The sequence below is a fragment of the Cryptomeria japonica genome, chromosome 4 (assembly GCF_030272615.1).
Source record: "Cryptomeria japonica chromosome 4, Sugi_1.0, whole genome shotgun sequence".
NCBI lineage: Eukaryota > Viridiplantae > Streptophyta > Pinopsida > Cupressales > Cupressaceae > Cryptomeria > Cryptomeria japonica.
In genome coordinates, this window is record NC_081408.1 from 85,760,858 (window position 1) to 85,780,321 (window position 19,464).

Here is a 19,464-nt window from a genome sequence, read left to right on the forward strand (position 1 = left end):
TACCATAGATTTAATTAGGTGCTTTCTCATGGTAGCTTATTTACAGTTGCATAGGCATTTGTTCTTATTTTCATAATCTTGAGTCTTCATAAGACATCCATAGATAGTGCAAAAAAGTTGAGGGCTACACTCATGTGGAACTAAGAGATGAGAGGAACAAGGGAGGAGCAACTATGAGCATTGTGAGGAACATCTTGGGGAGTTTTCTTTCCCTTTTCCATTTTTGTATGCTTCTCATTGGCTGCTTTATATCTCTCTTGATATGCATGTTAAGGATCATAGGTTCATTTGCCTTTCATTTTTTATTGTCACTAACAGACTAACAATTTGAACTTGTGTGTCTTTGTGCTCCTTTTTAGCGTGCATCAAGAACAACAAAGAAACCCTAAATCCTATAGATTTATAAAAAAATTATTTAAATTTATATGATAATCTAAAGTCATTTTGTGTTATGATGTGAACTTCTTATTTTGATTAAGGGAATTTAGTATGACAAATTGAATTAATTTTTATAGTTAGTTAATAATTTTTTATTAGTGGGACAATCTTATCATATTTCCTAACTTTGACAAACTCACGAGACTCCCAAACAAGACTTGAAATCTACTTTGGTTTTTTTTGTATAACAAGAACCCACATACTATTTGTATCTATTTTTTAATTTTTTCCAAGAAAGGAAATATTTAGACAACCACAAATCTTTATGTTGTTTGCCAAACAATATGTCATTTCTAATATATTGATTAACTCTTGTGTGTACTCTTACACACATCATAAAGAAATTCATTATTAAAAATCCAAAACCTAAAAGGAAATAAGACGAATCAAAAGAAATCCTAAACTAATTTAGAGGGGTAGTAATGTCCAAATTTTAGATCTTTACAAATACAAAAAAGAGAAACACATATAAAGCATAAAGAGAACTATACAACATAACTATATATGGTGAAAACCCCTTTTGAGAGAAAAACACAACACTTTAAACAATTGTATTATGAACAACAAATGTTACAACATAAACTCAAGGAATATTCCCTACAAAAATATCAGTAGCATACAACTCTAGAGTAATTCCAATTGCATATCAAAACTTGCAAATCAATTGTCAAAACCTCCATCCCGAACATCCAAGAATAGGAGAGACAATACATGACACCATAAAATAGTATTTACTAAACCATGAGTTGAAACCACCTCAAAGGTGGCACTCAAATCCATGGTTAAAAATCCAATGGTGAGTCCATAAATTAGAAATAGCATATTCCTTCCATTTGCCATTAAATTGTCATAACGTTCTCACAAATTTGAACATTCTAGTTTGACTCCATTATCTCCATCCAAATATGGTCTTATTTTACAGCATTCACACTTTCCTATAGGTTCACTATTATTGGTTCATTTATTGTACTCACATGGGATCACAAACATATATGAATACATTTGATCTACACCTTGAGATTTGCACCTTCTTATACTAGGTCAATTGCACCATACATGAGATTAATTTTAAGGGGCTCAAGATTTACCCTTAGATTCTAAAATATTAAATTAAAATCATAAATTTTTATCTTTTTTTCTATTAATCATTATGAACCAATTATACATATTTTCTTTCAATTTATTGTTATGTCATGGTATTTTCAGAGAGTCATTAAAATTTCAATTAGAGTTTAAAATGAACACATCTATACCAAATTTAGAATTTATATGTAGACTCTTTGAGAGGAAAGAACACCATGATTTTGATGGGTACCTATCAAACAAATTTGCAAAAGTTGAAGATTTCTTATAATTCCTTGCATCTCTTAGAACCTTTGCTAATATGTAGTGTGTGGTATGAAAAAAATAGTCCATTCATGGTATGTTTTATCTCATTAAAGGGTTGATTTAAGGAATTGCAATGACATTCTCTTTACCATGATAGACTTAAGTTCTGACCTCTTGTTTTAAATATATTGCCCATAAATCAGTGGTTGTTGTTTACCTAATTAAATGTAATATGTTTAATAAAAAACATAATGTTCAATAAGAATCAACTTAATGTAGTTATTTTAGAAGGCTAAGCTTGCAAAAGAAATCAATTAGTATAAAAACAAATGGATATTACTTCTAAGGAGCCTCTAGTGATATACTAAATCAACAAAATTCACCTTTCTACAGTTAGTGATTATTGGGGAAAACTAAAAGAAGATTTACCACATACCATTGCTATTATATACCATTGGAACACATTCCAAGATGCCAACATTAATGGGAAGGTTTGAAAAACAATAATTTTTTGAATTAATAAGCTATCCCAGGATTGTGAGTCATCAATGTTTGCTCCTAATTAGATTATTGATACGTAGACATGAAATGAAAAATTGATTAATAGAAGTGATCCATTGAGATGTTAAAGGAAACTATGATCCATCTTAAAGAAGGAAGATTACAGTCGTCATGATTGACTTGCATTTGTTTGACAAGAACACAAGCATGATATTTTATTCGAAGAAGTGTGTCCATGGAATGAATATATGGAATTTTCTGAAATTGAGTTGCATGTTGTAGATGATTGTAAATTTGAAGGTGACATGTAACTAGAGAATATTGGACCATTCTCCTTACTAAAGTCGTCACAATTTGTATGTCCTCCATACCCTAGAAGATCTAGAGTGTGGGAAAATATTGGTGACATGTAATTGGAGAATATTGTACTAGATTCTTCAATTTATGGGACAGTTTATAAACGAGTTAAAAAATCTAACCCAAGTCGAAGAGAAGCTCATAGCATGAGTAAATATGATAGTTCAAGTAACCCATGTTCATGGAGGACAATACAAATTTAGTGGTCACACAATTAGTTTCCTACAAGATATCAAAACAATAGCAAAATATCTCCCACATAGAATTACAAACTTAGATGTCCTAATTGTTTGAATAATACATACATAAGGGAACAATTATGATTGCTATGTGAGTAGAGGTCGCGTATGGGTTGCATTACAATATAAAATCAAATATGTCCCATACTACATTATAAAGTGTGACGCCCTGTGTGACTTCAATTTCAGTATTTTATCAACAACTAAATTATAGTGTTTACTCTATAAGAAAGTATATTCAAATATTTTTAAATTTTTTTAAAAAAATTACAAACATAAAATACAGAAAAAAAATATACATTTTATTAGTTTGTAAATCATTTCAAAATTCAAAACATATGTTTCACTTTCTATTGATGCAATTTTAAAAGTTGAATCAACATTGGCCATTTCCTTTATAAAAGTGTGACACAACTTTGTGCGTTTACCCATTAATGTTGAACATGAATAAATGCTAGCAACAAACATTGAATGTATGAATATTGAAGATCAACCTGAAAATGGAATAACACACTCATCATAATTTATGGCTAAATTATCAAATAGGCACCATGAGTTGGAAATCATCAAAGAAACCTTGCAAATTTTAGATGAATATGACACCCTTATTCATTGGCCACAACTTCACTCTTCGCCAATGAATACAATACTGAGGGCCTTCTAGAAATGGATTTTCCTACACTCTTCCCAAATGGTATTGCATTGCAATCGCAACCTCGATATAGACAAGTTGAGATGCAAGAATATGTGTTGCACTTGATGAGATTTCATGATAATAGATTTGGAAGCCATCCAAGATTCTAATATTTCATATTGAATCTAATGATGAGACATCAAAGCCAAGGACTTTCATCTATTTGTGTCAAGAAAAATGCAAAGGATTGCATACCAACCACCATCGATAGTCTTCACCTCCGTATACAACAAATGCCTAACAATCAACTAAGTGAAGAATTGATGCATTTTGGATCTTCCTTAAGAGGGACCTGTTCATATTGGAACAAGTGTCGTAGTGAACTTTCAAATATGATCAATTAAATAGGATCCCCTACTCCCTTCATATTAGATGTTGCAGATACTAAATGGTCAGATTTATGACAATTTCGAATGGCATGCCATCTAGACTGCAAACTAACAAAGATCACACAAACAACATTATTAATAACCCACATACCACTATTGGTATTTATTACATTAATAATCTTTTTTAATGCACGATTATGTCACGGGTTGATGCGGTTTTACAACTCCTTCAATTATAACCGCATCGAATACTGCATCCAATATTTGTATTAATTCTCCTCACATCTTCAAGTTATATATTAGATCATTTGCATTACACTTGCTCTCAATCGCATCCCTATATTTGCATCAAGGATTCACTATCTTTCGTGAATAAGTAATGGATAAGCTCCTTTGTGTAATAGATTATTGGTATAGATATGAATGGCAACATCAAGGATTTGCACATATACATGAATTCATTTGGCTTGACAACGCACCAAACATGGACAAACTTGACTAGGAAGACCATGTTGTTACAAAAATCCAGTTTCCCAAACTACAATGCAATGCAGTCCTTATTAGATAAGATATTACCCATTTTATTTATTTAAATGTAGAAACTTGTTTTATGCCGAAGTGCAACAACTGATATAAGGTAGTAACAAAAACAAATCCATTGTTAGATGGTATTACGCATTTTATTTATTTATTTATGAGTGCAACTGATATGAGGTAGTCGCAAAACACCAAAATAAATTTGTAGCAAAACCATTAAATGGGGTGAGAGAGGCTCGAACTCTCGACCTCAGGATTACTCAATAGCAGCTATGAGACCTACGCGCTAGCCAACTGCGCCACCACCCCTAGCTATTTTCAGGTGGTCATCAACAATTTCACTTTGTATTATATACAATAGAAATGAAAGTGGAATTACTCATCCACTGATGCTTATCTTATGTTCCCTGTCACAACCATTGAGATGTCTTGAAAATAACGGCATACAAAATGGAACCTACGGAAGCCTCAGCTGATACCAATCTTCTATCAGAACCAGGTTTCGATCCTGGGACCTGTGGGTTATGGGCCCACCACGCTTCCGCTGCGCCACTCTGATGCGTTGAACACCCCTTAAATTAGGCAATTCCTCATGTCTGATAGCAAGGAGTAAGTGAAGAGAGCACAGTTGCAGTGACTAATTCAGGACGATTAGTTTACTCAATGCAAGAAACTAAAAGAAAATAACACGTTTGTCTGAGCCCAGGTTCGAACAGGGGACCTTTAGTGTGTGAGACTAACGTGATAACAAACTACACCACCCAGACGATTTTAGCATACATTATGCAATATATTATCCAAAGACTCTTTTCAAAGAATTTTTGTAACATAAATAAAATCTGAACAAACATTTACTATTTTGTTCTCTGCAGCAGAAGAATAAAATGCATATTCTCATTAAAGGATTCCGTGTGCGGTTAGGCTCCAACGCCCAGGATAGTTGTTTTCTAACCTATCCAGTGATAATTGCCTTCCAAGCAATAGACCCGGGTTCGACTCCCGGCAAACGCACTTAGATATTTGATTAAAATAGTTTTTACAACATGCTGTAATTATTTTTTGAAAGTCATTTCTCACTTCATATTGAACAGCAAAAGACCTTTCCATTGCCGGGACTTGAACCCGGGTCTCTAAAATGAGAGCCGAGTATCATAACCAGCTAGACTACAACGGATTGCCTGCTTAATGCCGCTTCTCTTTATTCGATTCGAAACTTTTCTTAGACCAGTTTAAGATCCGGTTTTACGGACGGCGTGCAAGTAGTTACAATTTTTCTGAGGTCTTTCTTTACGTATGGACACCTAAAATCTCAACCTTACTCTCCATTCTGCCTAGATATTTTTGTGCGTTTGGTAAATCAAATTTTATTTCCATTCATATATGAAGTGAAATTCAGAGATTATGTTAAAATTATAATGTTGAATTAATGATTTTAAAGCTAGGCAAGTTTAACTTCGAACATACCAATTTGAGGTCGCACCAACAGTTATATTTGCTTCTGACGTTTCCATTTTGTTTCTTACTGTTACCCAACAAACTCTTGTCTTATATTTTATTAAGATTTACGTCTGTGACTGACTTTATGCTGTGTATAAAGGCCAAGGAGATAAAGTTAATGAGTAGAGAGAGTAACAGAGAAAGAAAAGAAAGAGAAGCTTGAAAAACAATGGGGAAAGCAGTGATCTCATTGCTCCCAACAACGATAGTCTTTCTTATGGTTCTTTCTATTTCAGTCTGGATGGTAGAGGGAAAAACCAGGCATTCTAAATTTGATGTAAGTTTTGTTGAGTTATGTCTGTTTTACAGAACTTTTGGCTTTGAGGTTGTTACAATGTGAATCTATTTGGTACAGATTCAATTTTGTAAGTGCTGTATGTTGAGTTTTAATCTTGTGGATCAAGATTATTCACATTGTGTAGTTTATATTGGGCAAGTTGAAATAGATTACTTTAAATTTTGATTTGTGTAAGTGGTTCATATGAAATTACTTTTTGAAGTTTAGTTTAATTGAATAAAAGAAAGAAATGTTTGAACACATGGGCATAGAAATATTTTGTTCAATTTTATCTCTTGGAACAATAGAAAAGATATATGTTAATGTAATGCACAATTGATTTGTTAATGTTAACAAATTGATATTTTTGATGTGTTCATAAAAATTGAAGATCAAGTTTAAGTGAGTTGAGATCATATTGGGTACAAAACAAAAATATCCTATTAGATGCTAAGCAAATACAAAATTAATTGACTTGCTCCTCTATGATCTTTTTTGTGTGATGATACATTAAGACTAGCAATATTTGAAAGTGCCTTAGGGTTCTAAGATATTTTAATTCCAATATATATGTGCATATTTTAATATTTAATTTTAAACATTCATAGGATGAATTCTTTTTCTTATACATGGATTAATTACACAAATGAGTGTTTTCAAATACCAAGACATGGTGAATAGTCACACATTTACATATAAGAACGGTTGGCTTGCAATGCCTAGTGAAAAAGATTTCATCATAGAAACTTGAATTTTTTAATGTAGCTTGAGGTTGATCCACTCATTGTTAAATTGAACCAATACAAAAAAAGCATAGTCCAAGATGTGAAAAAATATAAGAAAACTATTTCTTACATTGGACAATAAAATCCAATGAATATATAAAATACATAATTACAGACCATCTAAATTTTATTAGGAAGGCCTCCCAACCTGAACAATAAATTAGAACCACTATCATTTTACCATCGCTGCCACTATCTTAAAAAAATTGTGTTCTTCATTATTGTTTTAGCATAAGAGACGATTTGCTGTCATACTGCCAATATGACATTAGATAATTGCAGTTTAATTTCTACTAAAACAAGTGACACGGACAACTATTCTTGTTTTGTTCACAACAATATTGTTCAGGTATAATCAATTTGTTATTTTTGTTTTCTTACATGATGATAGATTATTAAGTGTGATCAGTTTATGCTTTTACATTTTGCATATCTGAAGGAAAATCAGTTTCTAGAACTACAATGCAATGCATTCTTTGCTAGATAAAGTATTACAGATTTTATTTATTTAAATGTACAACAGTAGCCGAAACTTGTGTTATGGGTAAGTGCAACAACTGATATAAGATACGAGCAAAATTCAGCTTAGCCGAAACTTGTGTTATGGGTAAGTGCAACAACTGATATAAGATATGAGCAAAATTCCAAGCTGAATGAATACAGTAGCAAAAATTTTGGTGGGGTGAGAGAGGCTCGAACTCTCGACCTCAGGATTACTCAAGTTCAGCTATGAGACCTACGCGCTAGCCAACTGCGCCACCACCCCTGTTAATTTTGAAATGGTAATCATCATTCTCAGTTTTCATTAGATACAACAGAAATTGAAATGAAATTACTACTCCACTGATGCTTAGCTTATCTTATGTTCCCTGTCACAACCATTGAGCTTATAATCTTCAAAATAACAGAATACAAAACAGGAATAACGAAAGCCTCAGCTGATGACAACTTCGTATCAGAGCCAGGTTTCGATCCTGGGACCTGTGGGTTATGGGCCCACCACGCTTCCGCTGCGCCACTCTGATGTGTTGATACGAAGGGTTTCCCTAAACTGGGGGACTTCCCACGTCTGAGACCAAGGAGGAAGTGAAGAGAGCACTGCTGCAGTGACTAATTTAGGACGATTCGTTTAGTTAAAAATACTAAAAGAGCAAATTCAACCTGTCTGATCTCAGGTTCGAACTGGGGACCTATAGTGTGTGAGACTAACGTGATAACCAACTACACCACCCCGACGATTCCTTTACAACAATATGCAATATATTAGACAGAAAATCGTTTAAAAGAATCTTTGTAACATGAATAAAATCTCAACAAACATTTAGAGGATGCAAAAAAAGAAAAAAAAAAAAAAAAAAATGTGGCGTGCTCAGGATACTTGTCTTCTCACCTACTCAATCACCTGTGAAACCTCTAAAATGCAATCGTACATGCATTTGTAGTCCAACGGTTAGGATTCCAAGCAGTAGACCGAGTTCGACTCCCGGCAAACGCACTAAATTGTTAGATTTCACAAGATGCTGCAACTTTATTTTGAATAAATGTCATTTCTTTCACATTGAGATCGGAACAGCAAAAATGTTTTCCGTTGCCGGGACTCGAACCCGGGTCTCTCGGGTGAGAGCCGAGTATCCTAACCAACTAGACTACAACGGAATTAAAACTTTGGGTTGCTTCTGTTCATTGTATTAGAAACTTTTCTTAGACGAGTTTAGGATCTGATTTTATGGAAAGTATGCAAGTGCTTACAAGTGGTGTCATCCTGCATGTTTATTAGTTGTCAAGAAGGACATGGAACTGATTAATGCTGTATTCTTTCATTCTCATTAAAGATGTAACAATTTCATATGCTCAAAGATAAGTGACAATGAAACATGCATGCATTTACCTGTCATCTACACGTCAAATTTATTCAAAATCAAGTTTTTATTTATGGATATTTGTATGTCATTGTAGATACCTCTCAGCATAATTATATCTAACTAACCTTTGGTAGACAAATTATAATAATAAAGCTTTTGACTAACATTACTATATGGAGGCGTGCACTTCTCTCATGTAGCTAATCACATTCCTTATTTTTTATTAATATTTATAATTTCACAATCAACACACTCAAAAGTGCATTAAACCAACCAAAGGTAGACAAATCATAATAATAAATCTTTTTCTTTAAGCTTCAAAAATGGAGGTTGAGGTGGTAGATTTTGAGGGATATGTACCATTATTCAATCTTTTATAAGGGATTGTTTGTTGTACAAAACAATTTTTGGAAATAGTTACATGGGTTTAAATTTGATGAAATGGTTTATAGAACATAGCAATTTGAGGTCGCACCAAACGTGGAGTAACAAGTTACGTAGTCCACCAACACTTTTATTTGCTTCTGACGTTTCCATTTTGTTTCTTATTGTTACACAACAAGCTTTTGTTTGAAATTTTGTTAAGATTGACTAAATGGTGTGTACAAAGTATAAAGATTAAAATGAGCAGAGAAATAAAATAAATGAACAAGAACACATAAATTTTATAGTGGTTCGTCGAATGACTACATCCACTTTAACCACAGGTAATAACTTCATTAATCAATCTCAAATACAATACAGTACATCGAGTGCACACATATTTATACATTCATATTCAGATATAAAATGAATAGTTTGGGGAAGTCGAATAGTCATGTGACTGTTGGGCTTCATATACCCAACAATCTCCCCCGTGAAGTTCAACCGACACATTCATGCACTATAGCATCCTCTTCTCTCCATTTCGATCCTTACAGAACCAGGCCCATAAAAGATTTTAACTTCACCAAAGACTTTTCACGAACACTGCGAACAAGCCTTCTTTGTGTCAAATCAAAATTAATAATTCTCTTGTCAAAACCATCATCAAATGCTACCTTGCCAAGCACAAACTTGTGCAATAATCCACAATGAGAAACACCACTTTTTGCAGATTCAAGATATATTGCTCCTCCATCCATAACATCCATAAATTCAACAACGTCAACCACTTTAACGACCTGATCATCTACACCTTCATCATCCTCACCTACACTTTCAATAACTTCATTTATCATATCTCTACATACTCCCTTCTCTAAATCAATGCCAACGTTGATATTGGCAGTAACATGTTCTGCATAAAGTGAGGAGATAATCTCAGTTGCATTTAATCCAACATTCTGAAGTAGAGTCCTTGTAACCATCTCAACCCTCTCATCAAGCTTTCTAATTGCATGTTGATCCAATCCTGTCTCTTTGTTTGCATAGAAATCTAATAAACCCTCAACAATGGTCACACGACATCTGGAGGTAGCACAAAATCGAGGAGTGGCGCCATGAAAACTGGCAGCATCCTCATCACTACCACCTCTAAGTAGGGCCTCCATGCAGTGACCATGCCCTTGTGCTGCCGCAATATGTAGCGCATTCCACCCACGATTGTCCTTGAGCTCTGAAACCCTTTCTCTCCTTGGATCTCCCATCACTAGGCACATAGAAACCTCCTCGTTCAACTCTTCCACTTCCACTAATATTCCATCCTCACTCTCACGTCTATTCATCTGACCATCCATTCGAATAGAACTTAGTTTAGCCCCGAGGTCCTCTATCTCAGCTTTCAAGGTCGCCTCCCTTTCTTCTACTAACTTCAATCCACTTGAAATATGTTCTTGTAATTGCAAATCAACTAGCTGCAACTTATCTTGAAGCTCTACGACTTGAGCTTGTAAAGCGGGAATTTGGCATGTTTTACCATGCAGGAATTTTGCAACTTGCGCCTTGGAATCAACCATCTGAGCCAAATCTTTCTGGTCACTCCACCACCACCCGTTGCTAGTGCTACTCCTACTCAGAAGCCCCACCTCCCTTCTTAGCCCACTTCCATGAAGAGGTAATTTGACCAAAAATCCTTGTTGCAGATTTGCATCTCCATCACCGCACACTATGTTGCAGCTGCATACAAAGCGATTGTACGATTGTGGCTTGTCAAAACGGCTCACCACCGGCCACACGAACTCCACCGGCGTGTTCATCCATTGTGCCACCATCCACGAGAAGTGCTTTGCTAACACATCATGTGTGTGGTACCCGTAAATCAAATCCCTCACCACCTTAGCATCCCATGAATTCAAACCGCACTCTCTGAAATCTTCACAGGGACTCCACACATCAGCCCCAATTCTCACAGCTTCCTTGTTTTCCATATCTGGAATAAACTGATTCTTGATTTGCCTTGAAGAGAGGTTCAAAGTTTTCTTGAATGTGCCCCAATCATCAACGCCTTCTACTAGAGACACTACATGATCACACAACACGACCAATGGGCTCAATTTCATAGAAACTGCGCAATTGTCCATTTCAGTTGCACCCTCGATATCACCACTCGAGGCTTTCAATGTATTTCGAGCAATATCCATATTGAATACATTCTTATTATCATCGCCAAGCCTCCCAAGGCCATAATTTTGTGCCTCCTCGACAATGCTAGTCCAGACTACAACTTCCTCATCTCGAGAGGAAAACTCCACAATGGACTCAACTTGGACCTCTGCCGCTAGTTTCATCACTTCTGTCAGTTGTTTACGAGCAATCGGATCAGCCATCCGCCTCTTCGGTTCCCTTCCATCCAGCTTTCCTTGTGAAGATCTTTCCTCTTCCAAATTCTCCTCATCTTTCCAGCCATCCCACCAATGTACATGACGCTTCGTTTTAGCCTTCACTTGCACAATTTTACCCTCCACCAAGTCTAAATTTGCAATAAATTCATCGATGACTAAATTGGTGTCTTCATCTTTTAGTTGCCTTTCAGCCTTGAAAGACCAACAATTTCTTTTGACACGGCCTCGCTTGCCACAATACCAACAACTAATTTTTCTAAATTCGAACTTCTGCATCTTCTTGAGAATTTTCAATCCTCTATCTATCTACCTTTCCATCTCCGCTCAAGCCAACCATGGCTCTGATACCAATTGTACAGATTAAAACAAGCAGAGAAATAAAATAAATGAACAAGAGAACACAAAGACAAGAACACATAAATTTTATAGTGGCTCATCAAATGGCTACATCCACTTTAACCACAGGGAATAACTTCATTAATCAATCTCCAATACTATACAATACATCGAGTGCACATACATTTATACATTCATATTTAGGTATGAAATGAATAGCTTGGGGAATTCAAACAGTCATGTGATCGTTAGGCTTCATATACCCAACACAAAGGACCAAGGAGTCAAAGTAAGTGAGTACAGAGAGTAACAAAGAAAGAGAAGTTTGAGAAACAATGGGGAGAGCAGTGATCTCAGTGCTGCCAACAATGACAGTCTTGCTTGTGTTTCTTTCTATTTCAGTTTGGACAGTGGAGGGAAAAACCAGGCATTATAAATTTAATGTATGTTTTCTTGACTTATGTTTGTTCTAAAGAACTTTTGGCTTTGAGGTTGTCACAATGTGAATCTATTTGTTGGTGATTCAAATTTGTGAGTATTGTATGTGTGTGTTTTAATCTTGTGGATTGGTATATTTACATTGTTAGTTTATTATGTTGGGCAAGTTTAAACAACACACTCTAAGCTTTAATTTGTGTAGGTGGTTCATCTAAAATCACACAAGTTTCTCTAGTAGAGTCCAGGTCTATTAGTATGATTTTCATGAGCCAACTAAACAAGTCAAAACTTAAGTGTGTTGTTTAAACCACAATATTTAGGCTTGCTAGTGCTAGTGCAAGTACAAAGTCTTTTAGAAATGGGTTTTTATCTGAAATCCTGATTTAATTTTTTGTATGTAGATTTAAATTGACAAGTATTTAATTCTAAATTAGATTTTGTGAAAATTGTCTGGAATCAAACCCATTCTAAATTGAACCCCTGATCTTATGATGAATGGATTTGCAATTGATGGTGCAGATAAAATTGAAAAATGTTAGCAGACTATGTCTTACAAAGCCCATCATCATAGTGAATGGGCAGTTCCCAGAGCTAACTATTCATGCTAGGGAGGGTGATAGAGTGCTCATCAAACTCACCAATCATGTCAAATACAATCTCTCAATCCACTGGTATAGTCGAGTATTAATAGTATAGTCTAGTATTACTAATATTGATGGTTGAAATGGGATTGAATTATGGTTCAAATTATCATCATGAATGGTATAAGACAATTCTGGACAGGATGGGCTAATGGGCCAGCTTATATCACTCAATGCCCCATTCAAACTGGGTAGTCTTATACTTACAACTTCACCATCACTGGGTAACGAGGGATTTTCTTTTGGCATGCTCATATTCTATGGTTGCGAGGGACAATCTATGGAGCCCTTGTTATTTTACCCAAACTAAATGCGCCTTATCCATCCCCAAACCCCATAACAAAATCACATTGATTCTATGTTAGTGAAAGGGCTATCAACCATTGAATTGTGTTTGATATGATTTCATGATTAGTCATGACATATAACACTAGTACTAAGTTATGCTTCTTAGAAATGCGGGGGAGGGGTGGAATGCAAATGTGGAAGTTGTTATAAATGCAACACTTAAATCAGGAGGAGCACCCAATGTGTCTGATACTCACACCATTAATGGAAAACCAGGTCCACTAGGCACCTTCACATGTCTTATCAAAGGTAAACAAGCAGTCGGTCTCAAATAAATTTATTTTCATTAGACTTCTTTGTTTCAAGGTTTGATTTCAATAGCACACTTAAGTTTTGATCTATTTACATGGTTCACATGACCATGATTTTAGATTATTGTATGGTCTCATTAGTATAATTTTAGATGAACCACCTAATCACACAAAAGATTGTGATCTCCCCTGTATATTGCAGATAATTTTGTTCTTCTAGTTAAGCAGGGCAAAACATACTTGCTAAGAATAATCAATGTTGCAGTGAATGGTGAGCTCTTCTTGGATTTAGCAAGTCACCACCTCAAAGTGGTGGAGGTGAATGCAGTGTACACCAAGCCATATGAGACCAAATCTGTGGTGATTGCTCTGAGGAAAACTACAAACGTTTTTCTCCATGCAAACAAAAACCTAGGTAGGTATTTCATGGCCACTCTCCCCTTTATGGATGCCCCTGTTTCTGTAGACAACAGAACCGCCATTGGAATTTTGTAATATATCAATACACCCAATTCATCTTTTTCCTCCAACATGATTGTCATGCCTCAAATCCCATCTCCCAATGATACAACATTTGCCTCCAATTTTAGTAACTCCATTAGGAGCTTAAATTTTGCCCAATACCCTGCAAAAGTCCCGCAAACAGTAGACCACAATCTGTTGTTCACAGTAGGGCTGGCATTGGACTCGTGTTCATCCTGCATGAATGGCACATGTGCATCTGCTTCAATCAACAATATAATCTTTGTCATGCCCACCATTGCCCTTTTGCAAGCACATTATAATACCATCAATGGGGTTTTCAAACCCTCCCACTCCTTTCAATTACATAGGCACACCGCCAAATAATCTCTTCACTTCTAAAGGAAAAAGACTCACTCGTCTCTCATACAATTCAACAATGCAATTAATTCTTCGGGACACAAGCGTCCTGACTGTGGATAACCATCCAATTCATCTCCATGGTTTCAATTTCTTCATAGTGGGTAGAAATTTTGGCAGCTACAACCCAAATAAGGATTCAACAAGCTTTAATTTAGTAGACCCATCAGAGTGTAATACAGTGGGAGTGTCATCTGATTGTTGAATTGAAATGCACACAAGAGTGTGGTTCATCCATTGCCATCTGGAAGTGCACACAATGTGGGGATTGAAGATGGCATTCTTGGTGGAGAATGGAAATGGACCCAATCAATCCATATTGCCTCCTCCAAAAGATCTTCCAAAGTGATAATATTATTAGGTTTATCTCAAATTGTACTAATTTTGTCAAAAGACCCGACTTATAGCATCGTCCCTGACGGACGATGCTATTCTAGCTCCAAAATGGTTGAATTTGTCAGAATAACAATGACGTGTTACGCAATCTCAATCATCTAATAAAAAATCTACAGTTAAAAAGTTGCGACAAACATCGCGTGTTAGTCGTGTTGTATGCCATTTTGGAACCAAAATAGCATCGTCCCTGACTTGTGCAATTCCAGGTGAGTCATAGAAGCAAGTCAAAGATGTTGTTATTTAAGTCTATCTTATAGCAATTAATTAGCTTTGTGTCCAATGTTATAAAAAAAAATGTCATTGTTGTTACATAACATTGAAAAGCTTGGTGCATCATAGTAGTCATGCAATATATTACTTGGTCAAAATTAAGTTGTGAAATTATTTTTAACAGTTTAATTAAATAAAATCAAGAAATGTTTGAACATGTGCAAGGGCGTAGAAATGTTTTGTTCAATTCTTTAGTATTTTGTAATTAGAACAACAAAGAAACCCTAAATCCTATAATTTTTTTATAATTTTATTTAAATTTATATGATAATCTAAAATCATTTTGTGTTATGATGTGAACTTCTTATTTTGATTAAGGGAATTTAGTATGACAAATTGAATTAATTTTTGTAGTTAGTTAATATTTTTTTATGAGTGGAAGAATCTTATCATGTTTTCTAACTTTGACAAACTCATGAGACTCCCAAACAAGACTTGAAATCTACTTTGGCTTTTTTTGTATAATATGAACCCGCATACTATTTGTATCTATTTTTTTAATTTTTCCAAGAAAGGAAATATTAGACAACCAAAAATCTTTATGTTGTTTGCCAAACAATATTTTTTTTCTAATATATTGATTAACTCTTGTGTGTACTCTTACACACATCGTAAAGAAATCCATTATTAAAAATCCAAAACCTAAAAGGAAATAAGACGAATAAAAAGAAATCCTAAACTAATTTAGAGGGGGAGTAATGTCCAAAATTAAGATCTTTACAATTACAAAAAAAAAAAAACACACATATAAAGCATAAATAGAATTATACAACATAAGTATATATGGCGAAAAGCCCTTTTGAGAGAAAAACACAACACTTTAAACAATTGTATTATGAACAACAAATGTTACAACATAAACCCAAGGAATATTTCCTACAAAAATATTAGTAACATACAACTCTAGAGTAATTCCAATAGCATATCAAAACTTGCAAATCAATTGTCAAAACCTCCATCCCAAACATCCAATAATAGGAGAGACAATGCATGGAACCATAAAATAGTAATTACTAAACCATGAGTTGAAACCACCTCAAAGGTGGCACTCAAATCCATAGTTAAAAATCCAACGACGAGTCCATAGAGTAAAAATAACATATTCCTTCCATTTGCCATTAAATTGTCATAACGGTCTCACAAATTTGAACATTCTAGTTTGGCTCCATCATCTCCATCCAAATATGGTCTTATTTTAAACCATTCACACTTTCCTATATATTCATTATTATTGGTTCATTTAGTGTACTCACATGGGATCACAAACATATAGATACATTTGATCTACACCTTGAGATTTGCACCTTCTTATGCTAGGTCAATTCCACCATACATGAGATTAATTTTGAGAGGCTCAAGATTTACCCTTAAATTCTAAAATATTAAATTAAAATCATCAAGTTTTACCTTTTTTCTATTAATCATTATGAACCAATTATACTTATTTGCTTTCAATTTATTGATATGTCATGGTACTTTCAGAGAGTCGTTAAAATTTCAATTTGGACCTTAAAATGAGCACATCTATATCAAATTTAGAATTTATATGTAGACTCTTTCAGAGGAAAGAACAACATGAGTTTGATGGGTACCTATCAAACAAATTTGCAGAAGTTGAAGATTTCTTTTAATTCCTTGCATCTTTTAGAACCTATGCTAATATGTAGCATGTGGGTCTGAGAAAAACAATCCATTCATGATGTGTTTTATCTTGTTAAAGGTTTGATTTAAGGAATTGCAATGGCATTCTCTCTTTACCATGATAGACTTAAGTTCTGACCTCTTGTTTTAAACAAATTACTCATAAATCAATGGTTGTTGTTTACCTAATTAAATGTAATATGTTTAATAAAAAACATAATGTTCAATAAGAATCAACTTAATGCAGTTATTTTAGAAGGCTAAGCTTGCAAAAAAAACAACTGCTATAAAAGCAAATAGATGCTACTTCTAGGAAGCCTCTAGTGATATACTAAATCAACAAAATTCACATTTCTACAGTTAGCAATTATTGGGGAAAACTAAAACAAGAGGTACCACATACCACTGCTATTATATACCATTAGAACACATTCCAAGAGGCCAACATTAATGGGAAGTTTTGACAAACAACAATTTTTTGAATTAATAAGCTATCCCAGAAGTTTTGTCAGGATTGTGAGTCGTCAATGTGCACTCCTAACTAGATTATTGATACATAGACATGAAAGGAAAAATTGATTGATGGAAGTGATCCATTGAGATGTTAAAGGAAACTATGATCCATGTTCAAGAAGGAAGATTAGAGTCGTCAATGTGCACTCCTAACTGGTTTTTAGGTGGTGATCAACAATTTCACTTTTTATAATATCCAATAGAAATTGAACTGGAATTAATCATCCACTGATGCTTAGCTTATAGTAATTATCTTATGTTATGATCCTGAAATTAACGGAAAAAAAAATGAAATAACGGAAGCTCAGCTGATAACAACTCCGTATCAGAGCCAGGTTTCGATCCTGGGACCTGTGGGTTATGGGCCCACCACGCTTCCGCTGCGCCACTCTGATGTCTTTAAATAAAATGATTCCTAAACTCACGAAGTCGCCATGTCTGAGAGCCAGGACTAAGTAAAGATAGCACCGTTGCAGTGACAAATTTAGGACGATTCGTTTAATAAAATACTAAAAAACAATCAACTTGTCTGAGCCCAGGTTCGAACTGGGGACCTTTAGTGTGTGAGACTAACGTGATAACCAACTACACCACCCAGACGCTTTTATTGTTACAAATGCAATATATTACTCAGAGAGTAGTTTGAACGAATCTTTGTAACATGAATAAAATCTGACCAAACATTTACTATTGTATCCTCTCCAACAGAAGAAAAAAAGGCATATTCCAATTACAGCATTCGATGGGCAGTTAGGCTGCAACGCCCAGGATAGTTGTTTTGTAAGCTATCCAGTAAGTATTCATATTTTAAATAGATCATCCAAGCAATAGACCCGGGTTCGACTCCTGGCAAACGCACTCGCTTATATAATTAAAGTAGACTTTACAACATGCTGTAACTATTCTTTTGGATAAATGTAATTTCTTCACATTCAGATTGAACGGCAACGGAATTTATTCTTTTGGATAAATGTAATTTCTTCACATTCAGATTGAACAGCAAAATAAAATTCCGTTGCCGGGACTTGAACCCGGGTCTCTCGGGTGAGAGCCGAGTATCCTAACCAACTAGACTACAACGGATTACCGTCTTTGAACCGCTCCTGTTTATTCAACTCGAAACGTTTCTTAGATTAGTTTAAGATCCAATGCAATTTGAAGTCGCACCAACAGTTATATTTACTTCTGACGTTTCCGTTTTGTTTTCTTAGTGTTACCCAACAATCTCTTGTCTGATATTTCATTAAGATTTACAACTGTGGCTGACTTTATGCTGTGTATAAAGGACCAAGGAATCAAAGTTAGTGAGTACAGAGAGTAACAGATAAAGAAAAGAAAGAGAAGCTTGAGAAACAATAGGGAAAGCAGTGATATCAGTGCTGCCAACAGCGATAGTCTTCCTTATGATTCTTTCTATTTCAGTCTGGATGGTGGAGGGAAAAACCAGGCATTGTAAATTTGATGGAAGTTTTGTTGATTTATGTCTGTTTTACAGAACTTTTGGCTTTGAGGTTGTTACAATGTGAATCTATTTGGGTATAGATTCGATTTTGTAAGTACTGTATGTTGAATTTTAATCTTGTGGATCAGTATATTCACATTGTATAGGGGCAAGTTTAATTAGCACATTCTAAATTTTGTTTTGTGTTGATGGTTTATTTGAAATCAAATAAGTATTTTTTCGTAGGATCCATCTACTAGTATGATTTTCGATGAGTCACTTAAACAAGTCAAACTTTAGAACCTCTTGTATCACAATATTTACATTTGTTTGTAAAAGTACATAACCTTTAGAAATGAGTTTTTATCTAAAATCCCGGTCTAAACTAAACCAAACAAGGATTATATCTTGATACTCACCCTTGACCTTATTATGAATGGCTTCGCAATTGATGGTGCAGATACACTTGAAGAAAGTTAGCAGATTGTGTCATACTGTAGCGTCGTAAATTGTACGCACTTGCTAGGGTGGTACAATTTCACACCTAGTTTAGCACCCGCCTTGGCGCATTTTGCATTTTGCATTGCATTTCCCCTTTAGCACTTAATTAATCAAATTAATTAGGTCTAAGGTCCTATTTCATCATCTTCCACATCATAAAGTTGGGCCCTTTCATTAAAGTGTGCCCCTTTCATTTTAT

General features: G+C 34.8%; 10 non-coding genes and 1 pseudogene across 10 annotated transcripts; 1 reads left to right on the forward strand and 10 right to left on the reverse strand.

Annotated features, from left to right (window-relative positions):
* Positions 1-4,645: 4,645 nt before the first annotated feature.
* On the reverse strand, positions 4,646-4,733 carry TRNAM-CAU (transfer RNA methionine (anticodon CAU)). The gene is given in 2 exon segments: positions 4,646-4,681; positions 4,696-4,733. It is a non-coding gene; the product is annotated as a tRNA-Met (tRNA).
* Positions 4,734-4,911: 178 nt separating this feature from the next.
* On the reverse strand, positions 4,912-4,983 carry TRNAM-CAU (transfer RNA methionine (anticodon CAU)). The gene has a single exon. It is a non-coding gene; the product is annotated as a tRNA-Met (tRNA).
* A 134-nt stretch (positions 4,984-5,117) lies between these two features.
* On the reverse strand, positions 5,118-5,191 carry TRNAV-CAC (transfer RNA valine (anticodon CAC)). The gene has a single exon. It is a non-coding gene; the product is annotated as a tRNA-Val (tRNA).
* A 334-nt stretch (positions 5,192-5,525) lies between these two features.
* TRNAE-CUC (transfer RNA glutamic acid (anticodon CUC)) lies at positions 5,526-5,598 on the reverse strand. The gene has a single exon. It is a non-coding gene; the product is annotated as a tRNA-Glu (tRNA).
* A 2,063-nt stretch (positions 5,599-7,661) lies between these two features.
* On the reverse strand, positions 7,662-7,749 carry TRNAM-CAU (transfer RNA methionine (anticodon CAU)). The gene is given in 2 exon segments: positions 7,662-7,697; positions 7,712-7,749. It is a non-coding gene; the product is annotated as a tRNA-Met (tRNA).
* A 187-nt stretch (positions 7,750-7,936) lies between these two features.
* On the reverse strand, positions 7,937-8,008 carry TRNAM-CAU (transfer RNA methionine (anticodon CAU)). Its single transcript has one exon. It is a non-coding gene; the product is annotated as a tRNA-Met (tRNA).
* A 558-nt stretch (positions 8,009-8,566) lies between these two features.
* On the reverse strand, positions 8,567-8,639 carry TRNAE-CUC (transfer RNA glutamic acid (anticodon CUC)). Its single transcript has one exon. It is a non-coding gene; the product is annotated as a tRNA-Glu (tRNA).
* A 3,639-nt stretch (positions 8,640-12,278) lies between these two features.
* LOC131055751 (laccase-4-like) lies at positions 12,279-14,852 on the forward strand (annotated as a pseudogene).
* Positions 14,853-17,646: 2,794 nt separating this feature from the next.
* On the reverse strand, positions 17,647-17,718 carry TRNAM-CAU (transfer RNA methionine (anticodon CAU)). Its single transcript has one exon. It is a non-coding gene; the product is annotated as a tRNA-Met (tRNA).
* A 131-nt stretch (positions 17,719-17,849) lies between these two features.
* Positions 17,850-17,923, reverse strand: TRNAV-CAC (transfer RNA valine (anticodon CAC)). Its single transcript has one exon. It is a non-coding gene; the product is annotated as a tRNA-Val (tRNA).
* A 410-nt stretch (positions 17,924-18,333) lies between these two features.
* On the reverse strand, positions 18,334-18,406 carry TRNAE-CUC (transfer RNA glutamic acid (anticodon CUC)). Its single transcript has one exon. It is a non-coding gene; the product is annotated as a tRNA-Glu (tRNA).
* Between the last annotated feature and the right edge of the window lie 1,058 nt (positions 18,407-19,464).